At 43.8% G+C, this 15,997-nt stretch overlaps 1 long non-coding RNA gene across 1 annotated transcript; it reads left to right on the top strand.

The window, feature by feature from the left end:
* The first annotated feature begins 11,389 nt into the window (after positions 1–11,389).
* LOC143273159 (uncharacterized) lies at positions 11,390–15,688 on the top strand. The gene is made up of 2 exons (XR_013051065.1): positions 11,390–11,530; positions 15,518–15,688. It is a non-coding gene; the product is annotated as an uncharacterized LOC143273159 (long non-coding RNA).
* Positions 15,689–15,997: the final 309 nt, after the last annotated feature.

Below are 15,997 nucleotides of genomic sequence, written 5' to 3'. Positions count from 1 at the left end.
GTCTAATGAAATGTGTTCTTTGAGAGAATTATTTAAACCTATGTAAATCAGTCACAGGAGAAGATAAGATTGGGGTGGGGGCAGCCAGAGTTGGGTTGGCTGATAAAAATAGTTTTATCTCCATTTGAGCTGATTTTGAAAAGATTTGTATCTATTGCAACTGAATCCTTTTCAGAAGTCTGCTCTCTCTCTCTCTCTCTCTCTCTCTCTCTCTCTCTCTCTCTCTCTCTCTCTCTCTCTTTCTCTCTCTCTCTCTCTCTTGCTATTGCTCTCTCGCTCTCGAGTTGCTATGAGAACATGAATCATCTCCTTAGCACAATGCTGCCAGAGCACAGCGTTTAGGAGCGGACCCTGATTTCTCACTGTTTGTTCTTTGCTCTCAACGAGATAAGCTGTTGTTATTTCTTTCTTCTCGAACAAGCATACCATGATTGCTGAAGTGGTGAGAATAATTGGACCAAACAGTCACACGATTAATGCAAACGGAGAGAACTCATCTGTTCCCAGTACAGGCAGCGTGCTTTGCTTTGGGAGGCACGGGGAGCTTGCTTCTCTGTTTATTCTTGGGCTGGGGAACAAATGTGGCTGAGTTCACTGCCACAGATCCTGGGTTTCTTTCTGGGGTGGAGACCTTAAATGAACTGAGTTCAGATTGAAATTAGCCCTGTCTTGGGAGGAATATGGGGTGTAGGGTGAAGGTACTGCTGCAAGCTGCCCCACTCCAGGGTGACATCCTTCCCATCACTCTCTATCCTCAGGGGACACCAGAACCAGTGCTTCCTCAGTGGTGGAGTTCAAGCATCAGTTGAAAAAGAGGGGCGTTATCTCTGGGTAGCATCTGCGAGGTGCCATGTGCTTATGTCCCTGAGGTAGCATAGGCACAGAACAGTTCTATTATCTCCATTCTCCAACTGGACAGATAAGAGATCTCAAATTCACCAGGAAGGAAAGCCCTAGCATTGTGGCTGCAGTCCCACTATGGCTGACAGAGCCAAAGCTCCAGTGCATGCTCTACCTGTTTTGATCCTGGATTGACATGTAATAGCTAGGTGACTTTGAACAAGGGTCACAACTTCTCACTTCTAAGGTTTCCCCATCTAATATAAAAAACAACCTTTGATGATAGAGTGCTGATATCATAAAGCTGTTGTAAGAATTGAATAAATTCAGACCAAACATGCAAAAAGGAAAATCAGATGGTGGGCATGGTCCCACTTGAGCCACAAGCAAGTTTTAGGAATTGAGGAGAACCTGGCATAGAACAACTCAGGCTCCCAGTTTCAACAGTGGTGGACCCCATCCCTTGGATAAGGAGTTTCCCTCTTATCTTTATACTGATAATGTTACAAACATCATTTATTTCCATCTTTGCTGAAGACCTTTTCCCAGCTGGTATATTCTTCCAGCATAACTAAGGCTAAAGGCTGTCCTGTTTCAGGACTTACCATTTAATGAGCCCAAAGATTCATTAGCTCCATGTGACCCTGCTTTCACTTACAAACCCCAAACAGCTAACTTATGCCTGTAAGGATTTTCCTGATTAGGTCTGGCATCCCTTAGGCCCACAAAGAACCTTTTAGTCACCCGTTTGACCCCTTGCCATATAAAGCATCTCTAGCCTTATCATGAGATTCATTCATAATGTGGTAGACGTGTCTGTCAGAGCGACTCTGACTTCCTTCTGGCCCCTTCTTTTGGTTCCCACCTTCAGATTCTTCTAGTGGCTCCTGCTTCTCCACTACTCTTGTTTCTTACACTTAGGTCCCAGGATACATCCCTCCTGTGGTTCTGCCCCTGTTGGTTAGTTTCCCACCTTCCCGAGTTACTACGATTGGTTTGTGGTAGGAAAAGGACTCAAGTTCCAGACAGTGGGACTTTTTTAGTGATTTTGTGAGACTGTGAATGAAATACTCAACAAACAATTCCAGGAAGGAAAGATTTGTTGTAGTTTAGGGTTCATATTATTTGGCTCCACGGGATGGGGAAGAATAACACGATGGAGGAAGTGTGTGGCAGAGGAGGCTCATTAACCCACTGTGGACTGGGAATCGTGAAAGGAAGAAGCCAGAGACAAGATGACCAGTGACATGACCCCAGTGACCTATTTCTTTAAATGCTAGAAGTTTCAAAAACCTCACCACCAGCTAAAAATGGAGGCATATGAGACTGGTGGATGTTTCACTGCCACTGCTGGATGTGGCCTGCCCATGGGGCCAACATAGATGGGGTTAGTTGGGTAAATAACCAAATATTGACTTTTGCCAAGTGTTCTTGGATGAATCCAGGCCTAAGGCTAGTCCTACAATCTCAAGACTTTCCACTAAAATGGCCCCACTTCTTATTACATTATCATTTAAATTAGATTTCACTAGGCTGTCTATCTCTTAGAAACAAACAAACAAACAAACAAACAAAAAATGAAACTACTTCACATATCTAATAATTTTCCTAGTAGACCATTTAGTTTTAGGTGCAGGTTGAGCCTTATAATCTGGCCCAGTAGGCAGGACTTGCCTCTCACACCTTCCTCTTCACCCCATGCACAAATCCCTACCTGTGTCTGCCCAAAATCACACTCTTCTTGTCCCAATCAGAAAGAACGGGGACCTCAATGGCTTTTCTCACCTATGCAGTAACATTTCTTATGGCCATAAAAGGATGTCTCAGAGACTCCAGATAGGCACCACACCTCTGTGTTCCGAATTGACCAGTCCATGGCAATTTACTAAAATAATCATCTTTGCCTTTGCAGTTAATAATCTTGATGCAGGCTGTTGCTACCAAATGGTTGACCACCTCCAATAATGACTAATATTTCAAGGATTATTGCTAAAATGATTAGCCATATCTTGATTGCCCAGAGCACATGCTTCAGAGTTAATCCAGTAAGAAATAAAATGCTTCTGGGTTGATGCAGAAGGTAGGGTCATATCTGGAAAGGTAAGTAAATGCCACAGCATCTAGTACTTTCCTCCCCTTTTCCTTAATTCCTGACAAACTGATGTTTACTTATGTGTCTGTCTAAGGCTTAGAAGACACATACGGCTTGTTAAGCTCTCCCTTACAGCTACCAGACCTGGGAGACCTCTTACAGCCAATCATATGAAACAATTAGTCCCTTTTAAAGGAAACATTGCTTATTCTTTCATCTTATTGTTATTAATTAAATTCTGGGGGCTGGAGAGAGCGCTCAGAAGTTAGAAAACACTTGCTGCTGCTGAGTTTAACAAGATCATCTCTGTGATTGTGGGGAGCTTGGTAAGCTCAGCAGTAGGTATACAACTGGAGACAATCATTCTTGAGGTCCTGGTATGAGCCAGGCTCTGGCCAAGGTCTTGGACACCATCTTACTGCATACACAGAGCAAAGCTCCAGCCTTCAATTCACACAATGAATGCTAGAGAGATGAACCCACCTTTTAGATGTCATGCAGGAAATTCATGGTTTGTGTTTGAATCCAGGACACTGAGTTCTTTTCACCAAATTAGGAATGCTACCCTTGTCATTCCGTTCTACCGGCTCTTGTTCCTAGTTATGCCAGGGCCAAGCTTGACAGCTTGAAAGCCTAACCCAAGGGAGAGGCAGGTTAGGACAGTAGCAAGAAGAGCATGGGAATCCACAGAAGCAATGATCTTGCTTTGCTTGTGGCTACCTAGTTCACACCCAACACCAGCATGTGTGGAGCAGATCTGGGATAGCTGACCCAGCCCTTGCAGCTGGAGAAACAATAGAAAGGGTGACTGGAGTAGATTTTATAAGGAGAACATTGTGTATAGTATTTGGTGTGGAGAAAAATACCCCTAGTTACTTTCTTAGAGGGAGGGAAGTATCTTCTCACTGTAGTTGTGGGAGTCACAGACTCAATGAGTAGGGAGAAGTCACAACTCACCTCTTCCTTGGCACAGTGTGAACATGCAAGGACAAATCAAGACATAAACACAAATAAAACATTAGGATAACTGTGGGATGAGGGACAGAGATACATTGCCTGATCTTTAAGATTTGAGGGTCACTTGGGGCAAGGCTGTCTATGAATCACAAGGCTTCTTCTCCATCACCAGAAAGTGGCAGACATTCCAATGCCAGTCTATACGAACCCCTCCCTGTAAGAGAGCCTTTCATGACACAGAAACTGGAAAGGAGATCCTAGCTGGATTAATGCACACAACTCTCCAGCCACACCTGGAAAATACTTTTCTAGACAGCTAATAAGAAGTTTTTGGTAACTATCAGCAGAACCACACTTTTCTTCTGGATGTCAGGTCATTGAAATTTTTCATGATGTGTAACTTTTGTGATAAAAACCCCTGTTTACTGGCCTCAAAAGTGAAGGAAACACAGGGGCCTTTACTAATTTGGTAAAGGTTCTCCACCAAAACTCAACAGCAAATGTCACCTGAATAATGCAATGGCAGAGGTATTTAGGGTGGGCGACCTGAAGAAGTTGGACATGTAAAGACTCATATTAAGTATCAGTAAATTGTACTTCCTTATAGTTTATACTATAATGTAGACAGTGGCTCCACTCCAGGGCTTTGGAGAGGTTAATATGGCTCACAGAACATTAGTAGAGCTAGTCATGGGGGTGGACTGAAAGACAATCATCTGTGGCTACAAAGAAGAAGAGAAGTATACACGAAAGAGAAGTATGAACAAAGGTATAACACTTTAGGACCAAGGCCCGTGCTTCTTCTTGTTCTCTTGCTCTATAGAGATGAGCTTGATGCCGTGTTTCAGAAGTATTTACACTTTAAAATGTGTGTGTGTGTGTGCGCGCGCACGTGTGCGTGTATGTGTTCATGTGTGTGCCTTCTGTGTTCTGTCTACCTTGTTTTGAGAAAGGGTCATATTGGGAAAAGGGACAAGGAGATCCAATTACCCCCCCCCCAAGACTGTCTTTGGGTCCTGAAGTGAGGTCAAAGTTCAAATAGAGGGCCAAGGATATGCACATCTAAGTAGCCATGGTCAAGGTGTGGTCCTACTCACCATCGGCCCATCATTGCTTGAGGTTCAGTCTTATCCTGTAACGTGCTCTGATAAATTGTTAAAACTCTGAGTAATCTCTTTCTGGTAGAGAAGCTCCCTCTCTTGCTGGATCCTTTCCCTTCTCCCAGCATGTGATTCCTCGGGAAATTCCTATGTCTTTGGAGTCCACTCTGCAAAGAGTCTGAGGGTCAGACATAGGTAGCACATTGGAACATCTTCATTTCTGCTGGCTGGTTACAGAATGACTTATGAAACTCAAAGGCCTGGGCTGAGAATGTTTCCTGTGGGCCAGTTCCACAGTTCCACTGCATCCATTAAATTCTGAGAAGAACTGCTCCAAATCCTCCCCTCGGGCCAAGCTGTCATGCTTTGATGACTGGGTCTACCTGGTGTCCCAACTGGATTACTTTGAGTTACTTTTCTTCTCAAAGTGGTAATGTCTAAATAAAACTAAAGCTCAACTAAGGCTTCTCACGGTGAAAAAGGGTGACATTCAAGTAGACGTGTCTAGGCTCAGGTGTACTGTTTTGGGTTGCCTGTCTTCCATGTTTCGGCAGCCGGATAAAACACATCAGTTCTCGTGTTGAGTTGTCATAGATGCTGGGATGGTCAGGTGGTATGGTGTGAGTCACCAAGCGGAGATGATGGTGCTGGGGTGAGGGTGTGAGCCTCGCTACCTTTCCCTCACTCTGCACTTGCTCCTTCATCTCGGGCTGTCATCTGAGTGGGCTCCAGCCACAGCCAAGCTGCTTTCATCACCTCTTCTCCCTTGTTGGAAGACAGGATCTTCCATCATCACCTGAGTGTGTCAAAGACACGTAGGCTTGGTCTGAAAGGATGTCTGGAGTTGGGAGGATTTGTGTGTAAACCAGAAACCTTCCTGAATACTGCAGACCTTGACAGATGAATCTCTTCAGTTTGTGTCATCACAGACTCAGGTGAGAAGGCAAGGTAGAACAAATTCCCAAGAGGTGGAGAACCTTAGACTGCTTATCCCCTGTACCCTGAGAACAGAACAGATCTAAATGAGGTTACTAAAAATCCAGAGAAAACTTTGGGAATTATGATGAGGACAAGAAATGCCATTTCCCTGAACTTGAGCTAGACAGGTTTGGTGGGGCTGACCTTGGCCCTACAGAGCTGCAGAACAGGCCCTGTGTGTGGTGCTGGCCAGATGTCTGCCACAAGTCCAGCCACAGAAGCAGATACACAGTTTCTATTTTGATCTCTGTATTTTAAGCCCCATCGTTTCCCAAGTTCAAAAAGAGAAGAATCAGGGCCAGTGTAGCGGCTTAGTGGGTAAATAGGTGATTGCCACTCAGCCTGATGACCTGAATTCAATTCTTGGGACTCACAAGGTTGAATGAGAGAAAAGAGTCCCATAAGTTGGCCCTTGAGCTAAACACACACACACACACACACACACACACACACACACACACACACACACACACACACACGGGGTAGGGGAGAGAGAGAGAGAGAGAGAGAGAGAGAGAGAGAGAGAGAGAGAGAGAGAAATCATGTTTACATCCCAGCTCTGATACTTAGTGGCATCTTGTGGCATTGACCCTGTGTCCCTGGGTCTTCTAACAGGACAATTAGAAGGTCAAATGAGATAGCTCTCTGTGCACCTGAGTGCATGCATCCTCCACACTCAGTCACTCCCTTCATTTCTACATATCACCTGTAGATTGCGTGTCTAGTATGAGATGTGAAGATGGATGAACTAACAGAATGTTCCTGGCCCTTGATCTCATGGAGTAGACTGTGTGTTATCAATTCTGTCTCAATGAGGAGACCCAACATCCTTGAATGGCCTTGCTCTTGAACAAGGCCATTGTTCTCTGTAAACATGCCTGGGGCCTTTCCTACTCATCCCTTCCTTCATGCTTGCTCATTTTCTCTGTTCTGCCCCAGCCTAAGATGACTCTGGGAGTCTTCTTTGATGGCATTTCACCTTGTTCAAGGGAGCAGGGTTTCTCAATTGAACACAGAGTTGTCCAATACAGCTAGACAGGCTATCCAGCTTGCTTCCAACAGCCCATGGTTCTGGGGATCTGGTCCTCATGCGTGTGTGTCAAGCACTTTGAGTATTGAGCATCTCCTCAACTCTTGTTTAACTTGTGTCTCACACAGTGCCGTGCACTCCACACAGTACATATTTATCACCCTAGTGCAGGACTTGGCACACATTCTAAATACAGTAGAAATGGAAAACAAAATAAATGGATTGCTGAATCGATGAATGTACCCTCAAACAACTCTGAAAATGGATTCTTGAAAATTTATTTATATACACAACCAATAGCTAAGCATATCTTCTAGCTGATACTTTGAGACAATTAAATATAAGAGCCATTCTTCTGTCCATTCATTCATCATTTAATCAAAATTGTGATGACATGCAGCCTGAAGAACTTTAAATCCAGACTGGTAGACACTGTGCCCAAGCACTCTACTTCCCTTTGACTTAGCCATGGAAGACATCACTCATCAATGTTGGTACATTCTCCCTGTCAGTTAAAGAAGCAGTATTCTCAATACATCACTTAATATAGGCATTTCCAATGGATTTCACTGGGTCTGGAAGACCCTCTCACTCATACCTCAGAAACCATTTTTAATGCAGACAAGCCCTACTCAGGATTTTCTTGTGCTCAGTCCACCTGTGACCTTTGGCATTCTCTTGATCAGCAATCTACTTCCTTACTTTTAAGGATGTCATGTAGCTGAATTTTAATCTCCAGAGTCTGTGGCCTAGTGATAAAGTGTCTTGGATAGAGACAAGACCTTGAAAGTGGTTCCTGTCCCCTTTCTTCTTTCAGTTTTAAACTCCTTTTTACAGAAGCCTCAGGTCATCCTTGGAGCTTCTGGTTATATCTACTCCACTGCCAGGCACAACTCAGGACACCTTGAGGATTTCTTCTCCAATGTGTTCAGCCTCAGGATTTTCTGGAGATTGCTCTGTTCCAACATCTCAGCCTACTTCCTTCAAGTAACTTCCCAGATGACTTTTAACCCATGATTTCATGCAACTCAAATTTTCTTGGAAGCCCTCAAGCTTTTTCCCCTTCCCTCCAAGATCCAGCTTTTCCAGTTCTTTAGAATAGTGGTTTTTCAAAAGCGATGGACTTGGCTGTCTGAGGAGTGTTTATCAATACCTGGAAATTATTTTGGTTATCACAGTTAGGAGATAAAATATAGAGATGCTGTTACCATCTAACAGGCAGAGGTTAGGGATGGCATGAAAATCTATCCTGCACATTCATAGTCCATAAAGGTATAAATAATGTTCCAGGCCTGCCAGGCTGCCTTGTTGGAAACTACTGCTGTTAAAATTTGGAGTAACCTGAGCTCACTGTTGGCTCCGAGCAGAGCTGGATACTAGGAGCCTGCCTGATGTCCTTCTGCTAATCCTCATGGCAATCCTCTGATTATTATTTACGTTTTTCTCCCCTGTAGGTGGGAAACCCAAGGTTCGAAAGCCTGCGTAGCTGGAAAGGAGGTAGTAGTTATCTAGTGACTAACTCAGGGCTTAAGCCCCTGGCGTCTCACACCAGCGCCTCATCACTAATGGAAGGGTAGTTCTCAAGCCCCAGTGTACCTCAGAGTCCCCCAGAGGCCTTGCTGAAACTAAGCCCCACACTAGAGTTTCTGATTCAAGGGCTCAAGATTTTGCACTGTAATACTGGGGGATGACTCAGTGGGTAAAAAAGCACTTGCCTTGTGCAAGCAAGAAAATCAAAGTTTTGATCTGGGTGGGTATGGCAGCCTGGCTGTAATTCCAGCACTCAGAAAGCAGAGACCAGGAATCCTCAGAGTGTGCTGACTGTTCTGGTATGCTCTGGGGTCCATGAGAGACTCTGCCTCAATGTCCAAGGTAGGAAAGAGTAGAGGAACACAGCTGCATCAACCTCTGGCCCCGCATATACATGCATATGTATGCATGTGGACAGACGCACATATGTGTCTAGAGATATGTGAATATACATGCATACACATTACATGCATATGCAAAAAAAGAATTTGCATTATATCCACTATTTAAGTTTAAAAGTTGTTGATGCCTCCAGTCTCGGGATCACCCCTTTGAGAAACATTGTGCTAATAGAAATGAGATGTCCTCCTTAGGTCAGCATAACAATATAAGTAGGTCCTCTCAAGGCCTGGAGGGATCAAAATTCTTGTGCATGGCAAGAGGAATATATGACCCATGAATATAGTTGTTTGCACTCATGGCTTCCCTCTGGAGGTTGCTGTGGGTGAAGAGCATGGACCTTGGCCTTGGCTTGGAATGTGCCTAGAATCCTTCTTTATTGGTCAACAGATGATCTATATGAAATTCAGTACCAGCTCAGATGGCCTATGTTCTAGAGCGATTTTGATGACAAACCCAATAGCATTTAGTGGGCCCATTGGATGCTTTCCTGGAAGGCCTCTAGAGCAACCACCATGAACTTGTGAATCTATGAAACTGCTCCTTCCTTGACCCAACTAGTGTCCCCACCTAATCATCTACTCTTATTTTCCTGCTTCCAAAGGCCCTGTTGTACCTGCTCTCAGGGGTACAGGTCTCAGTGTGAATTCTTTTGTATTCAAGAGGTGAGCTAGGGTGATGGTGACAGGCGTGGTGGTTTATAGGGCCTTGTTGCTTTCTGCACAAGAACCTGCTTGGCTTCTAATCCAGCTATGTGCTTTGGGCTGGATGATTAGGATGATTAGAAGAAGTTTCATAACTCCTTGGTACCATAGTTGCCTCACTTAACAAATAAAGATAACAGTTTTACTGATGTCAGAGTTGTCTACAGGTGTTACATGACTTTTCCTTATGCAAATACCTCAGATCTGGCACAGAGTGAGTGCTAAATGTGTTGCCACAGACCAGAGTTGCTTCTCAGCTGTCAATGGAAACAATGGAAGAAGAGAACTTGAGTGATCTGATTTGTGACCAGTCCTTGGAATTCTAGCAGTGTTATAGCTTGGATGTGAAATCTCCTCCATTAGCACTTGGTCTAGCACTGTTGTGGGGGCTTTTGGGATGTGTAGCCTAGAAGAGGATGGCTGGGGGCGGGCCTTAAATGTGAAATCTGCCTCTCGGTAGAGCCTGAATTTTCTGTTTCCTGGTGTCTGCTGCCAGAAATGAAGGCTGAGGCTGGAATGAGCCAAGCTGCTACACCATGCCTGTCTCTCCATAATGAACTGTGTGTCCTTTGAAACTGTGAGCCAAAAGAAACCTTTCCTTCTTTAAGTAGCCTCAGTCGAGTATCTTATTAAAACTGGAAGAAGAGAAACTAATCGGGGGAAAATGGTGTTGGTGGGAAGAATGGGATAAGCAAAAGCCTGAGGATGTAGGGCTGGGAGGAAGGAGTCTCTAACAAAAGCCTGTCATTTCCCTCTTGTCCTCTTCTACTCAATTGACTCTGGGGTAGAAAGTTGACATCCTCTTACTGACAGAGCAACACTTTCCAGCATATCATCCCAGCTCCCCTTTTCTGGGACTCCTCGCCTATGTTTTGGAATGCTTTGTGTCATTCACTAATGAAGTAAACTGTTTTGTGCACCTGCTTCATAGGAACAGCCTTCTGGTTTAGGCCTTACTGTGTTTGTGGAGGGGTGAGGTAGGGGTTTTCTCCTTGGAGAACTGATTTTCTCTATGACTGTGATAAGGTTCGCCTATCATTCGGTTCTCTATGCATGGCTCATGGTGGAGACTCAGTAGTTGTTGACTGAATATAGAAGTAGGTAATGAATAAACAAACAAAGGAAGGGACCGATGACTACAGTATCTTCCGATTAAGACGGATGTAATACAAGAGTTGTGCCATTCAATGTGACAGCAGTTTTTCCTCACTTGGAACCTCACTAGAAATGCAGAACTGCAGTTGCCACCCCAAACCGGCCTGAGCAGAGCTTGTGCATTAACAAGGCCCCCGAGTGACTCACATGTACTTTACAGTTGGAGAAGACTGGTTTAGCAGTTAAGAGGGAAAGCTCTAGAGACTGGATTTAAGTCCTGGTGTGTGTGTGTGTGTGTGTGTGTGTGTGTGTCCCAGCAGTGGGTTACTCCCTGTGGACTTTAGCTTCCACATCTGTCAAATGGGCATGATAGTGGCAACAACTTTGTGTTCCTGTGATGTTAACAGAAGTAATGTCTTACACAGTGCTTGGGAAATAATAAATGCGTTATTGGCAGTTGAGTTTCTCCAAGCCTCTTGTATTGCCTGTGAGGCCAGGAAAGAAGAAAACAAACAAGCAGTTCTTTCCAGCTCTACATAGATATTGTGCCCATTTCCTCTCTATGTTTGGTAGCTGGTAGCCAGACCAAATGGCCTCCGGCTGCTCCTTCCTGCACGGGTATCCATTGCTGACGTGAGTTGTGTGGCCTTTCTTTCAGCTGTCAAGCTGGAGCTTCCTGAAGCAGAGGACACCAGTCAGACACAGAAGGAGCACCTCCTCTTCCCCTGGGCTGAGTCATGCTATCTCCATTCAGACAGGGATCTGGGCAGGTGGGGGACTCTGCAAGCTGGCGGAGATGCCTCAGGTCAGAGATTGGGTGACTCACACTGCACAGTGAGTCATCTGTGTTACATAAGGGCAGATAAAGAGTATTCATTTGCAACACAAGCCCAAAACTGTCCCCTCAGACTGGGGAGGGGGTGTCGGGGAGACTTGCCCGGAGACATGTCCCGGAATCTATATGCCCAAGGAAGATATTTTCGTCATTAGGATCTTCATCATCATTTGATGTGGTTAAAATCTGAAGCAGGCAGGTAAATTGCTTTTCAGAGTAAGGGAGAGATTGTGGGTAACTTGCTAACAAAGAGATAGAGACTAATTAGCACCCAAACACTGGAGATAGGAGAGAGGTAGTAACTCCTCCTTAAGAGCAAAGAAGAAAAGTTGTGGAATCAGACTAAAAAGCAATTGAATTGAGGAAATGCATTTATCTAATGAACATGGGGATACAGCTTAAAGCTTTTCTACCAATTAAGCTGACAAAGTTCTTCTTTAACAAAGAATAGTCAAGAATTTCGAGGCTCTGGAGGGATGGATAGCTACCTTAGGTCACCAGGAAGAATCAATGCTGTCCTTCGAAAGACTTGTGACAGTCAGCCTTCTAGGTTTATGCTAAAGCCTAGATCTGAATGCTATGGAAAACTAAAGATACTTATGAAGGGAGATATGGTCACTAAATTCTTACTTATTGTAGGGAAGTAATATATAGAAAACACTCTTTAAGTTCAACTTTACAGTTTGCTTTCATCTTTAAATAGTAAAGCTACCATCCAGGCAGATATGGTAGAAGATTTGAAAGTCCCCAAGGGCTGTAGAAAATGCCACAAGTAAAATGTTAGGTAAAATGAAAGAGCAGAAAGCAAGCCTTGGGACCAAGGCTACATTAACAAAAAGTAATAGGTCACTCCAGTTTGAAAGCAAAAATCAAACTCTGGAAGTCTTGAAGGAGAGCCAGCAGCACTATTAGGAGTCAGGGAGCCACTTTTCCTTTAAATAAACTTTAAAAAATTTCCACAGCAACACCGCTTCATAGATTAAGTGTGGGTATGTATAATAAATTAATACACACACTTATATAAACATAAACATGCAAGTATATATCATGTAAGGAACAGAGATAAAACATGTAGCTCAATATAAATAGCATACTATGTATAATATAAACTATAAATGAAATTGGAAGGAAGATGGCTGTGTAGCTGATGCCTTATTGCCCTTAGATTGTATCCATGCATGACCATAGACCAGCAAAAATTAGCCAACTTGCAACTTTAGTGCAGTTGTACTTTAGAAGAAAAGCATATGGGTGTGGATTGTGTGCTATAATAATCCCTATGGATTAGATGTTTCTGTGCAGGGGAACTCTGATTTCCTTATTGCAGACATCGCCAGGCAACAAAGTTTGCTGGGGGAGTCCCCAGTCTTTGACCTCATATCAAATGAATCAGACTTCACAGACCTGGTGGCCACACCCTTTCATCCTTTCCCTCCCAGTTCCAATACATGTCGTGAACTGACATATAATATGCACATCATGTCCAAAGAAGAAAAATGTTGACATTTCTATCTGAGAGTTCTGGAATTCTATACATCTACTTGAATGTCAATAGAGCCATGGCACTATGCCCAAAAATTGGAGAAAGGAGAGAGTTCCAGTTGTTAGCAGTCTCCCCAAAGCCACACTGAGTAAACTGGTGACTCCAAAGACAAGAAAACGGGGGCAAACCAAGCAGTGGTATCCTGATCACCTGGTTAATATCCCAACCTTACTCAATAGCTGAGAATCACCACACACTCCAGCAAGTACTAAGCATGAAGTTCTTCCTGAGTGCTTGTCTACCATGAGACTAAGCACCAGGTCCATTTTGTGAATACAAAGACTCATCCTTTTATTGTCTTATCAGAAACCTAGGAACTATGGGTCAGATGTAGCTATCTGCCTGTTTTTGTTTACGTGTTTGTTTTATGGCTTTAGAGTTAAGAATGGATTTTATTTACTTATTAACAAAATGGTTTAAAATGGCCATATGATTATGCAGACTCTCTTTTGACATTGAATTCAAATGTTACTCTCTGGTTCTTTAAGGAAAGCATCCTGGTTGATCTTCTTCATAGTTCCTATCCAGCCCCTTCCCATTTCTTTCTGTCTGTAGTACTGGGGTGCTCCTTGCTGGCATCTTGATTTGACTCTCTCCCCTCTGCACATTTCTCTTCAGTCCTAGCATACAGAGCACACCACAACACTCCTTTCCTTGCTTGGAGGCTTCTGATGACTGTTGAAAATGAAATCTAAACTTCCTGCCTTGCTCTCTAACCTAAAGCCGCTGTTTGTCCTGTTTTCACCAGTAGCTGCCCCTGGGGTCGTTTGTCATTATACCTGACCTTTCCATTTATCTCACATGATATCTTAAGCCTTTGAGTACATCTCATGGAAGCAGGGACCTGGTCTTGGTGACATGTTCTCTAGTACATAATAGGCATTAACATGTATTCATAGGATACATAGAGCAACATGGAAATAGAAATAAATGTCTTATCATTAATTTACAAATGGATGAGAAGAGATTAAGGAGAGAGGGAAAAATCCAGCAAGTCAATGACTATAGGGGGAGAGTCCAGATCTTTCTACGGTGCTCCATATTCCAACATAGTACCTTTACTCTGCTGCATTGCCTGGAACGTATTGTTGAATGTGTGAACACATGACCTTTTCCTACAGTAAATACATTTACCTTTCACTCTCTGAAAGTTTGCCTGCAATCCCCATGAACCAATGTCTGGATTTGGGCTAGACGGACTTGCTTTCATGATAGAGCAGGGGCTGACTTAGAAGAATCTGAACACCTCTTCTCTATTTTCCCCCTATCCCACTGGGAAGCATTCAGCTACCCCTCTGGCAAGAATCCTGAGCGCCTGTTGATTTAGCTGTTTTCAGATGTCTCCTTGGGCTCTATCACAGTTTTTTGATTACCAATGTTTAGTGCAGAGGCAGGGCTTCAACATGTCATTGTGTCTTTGACATTCATGTGGACTGTGGTCCTGTATTCGGTTCCCATCATCACCAGTAATGCTATATAAGCTCAGTAGTGTTATTGCTAGCCTTGTGATCTTTACTATATTGATTCTAGATCAAACACTGATGCACTTAATTTTTAAATTTTCTTGAAATTCTTCCACATTGTGAGTGATTATCTTATATATCAGGTCTCTGCACATCAAACCAAGCACCTTGGCAGTTCCCAGAAGTCCCATCTTTCTCTGCCTGGCTTACATCTGAGCCCTTCTCACATCATTCCCCTCATATGGCTGACGATCAGAGTGGGTCTCTGGGACATGAGTCGGAGACTTACAGGTTTAGAGCTTGGACATTCCCCATTAAATCAAACCCTCTTAACCAGCCTTCCTTATCAAGGAAGCTTCCCTCAGAGAGGTGATGTAACTGGTCAAGGTTTCCCAGAGAAAGCAGGAGTCTTGATGTTGCTCTTGTGTTTGCTTTCTCCAGGGGCAATCTCCTCACCTCAAATGGCCTTCTTCTCTCCAGGTCAAGAGTTCTTCAAGCCCAGGCCACCAGTTGCATGCACTCAGGGTTTTTGTCTCTTGTCTAAAATCACTCCATGGGTCACTTGTGCCTGGAGAATCCACATCAGCACCTGTTGCCTCTGTTGTGCAGTGCCGTCCATATAGAGAGGATTATTGAGTCAGCCAGAGGGGAAAATAATATTTTTTTTTTCAGATAAATGGAGTAGGAATGCAATGGTGTACTCCAAACCAGGCTCAAATAAAGGGTCTTGCTTATTTACTTTTTAGCCTGGCGCAACCTCTTATTTATCGAGACAACAAATTCACTCTGTTCCTTTTATTTCCCTCTTGGGGCCATCTCCCGAGGCTGGGGAATGAAAGGGCTACAGCAGTAAGCCATCGGCAAGCCAGCCTGCTATTCAGTATGTTTTCTTATACGACAGTTATTTGTAAACTAATCAATAAACTTTTCTTATTTTGTGTGCTCCTTTAGAAGTCTGAGCGGCCGCCTGCTGAACCACAAAGAAACTTAATATAGCCATGATCGCCCTTCTGTGCTGCTGCCTCTTACCCCATAGAACCGGGAGCCCATCTCAAGTGTTTATACCTAGGCCCGTGTGAAGCTAATCTGTATGGAAATAAAGGACGGAAATATTCAGATTGAGTTGTATTAAGTGAACCTGAGGTTCTTCTGTTCGGCAAATAGGCCAAGCAAATGCGCTTCTGATACAGAATAAATCACAGGCTTGACGACGCCCCTCTTGCCATTTTGCTTAGAGGGAAGAATTCACTGAGCTCTGTCTGGAGACGGATAAGCATGAGTCCTTCTCTAGGAAGTAAGTCCCTGAATAGGACTCATGATCCTGTTAGAATTGGAAAGTCCTGAGATCCTGGCCTTGGGTTAGAGGTCTTTTCATAAGCCAAGAAAGATAGAAAAAATGGACAGAGGTATGTTGGTGGACACCTTCCAGGA

Source organism: Peromyscus maniculatus, chromosome 5 (genome assembly GCF_049852395.1).
Source record: "Peromyscus maniculatus bairdii isolate BWxNUB_F1_BW_parent chromosome 5, HU_Pman_BW_mat_3.1, whole genome shotgun sequence".
In the NCBI taxonomy this organism is placed as follows: Eukaryota; Metazoa; Chordata; class Mammalia; order Rodentia; family Cricetidae; genus Peromyscus; species Peromyscus maniculatus.
The sequence above is the reverse complement of the archived record's forward strand: the minus strand, read 5'-3'. Positions and strand labels throughout refer to the sequence as shown.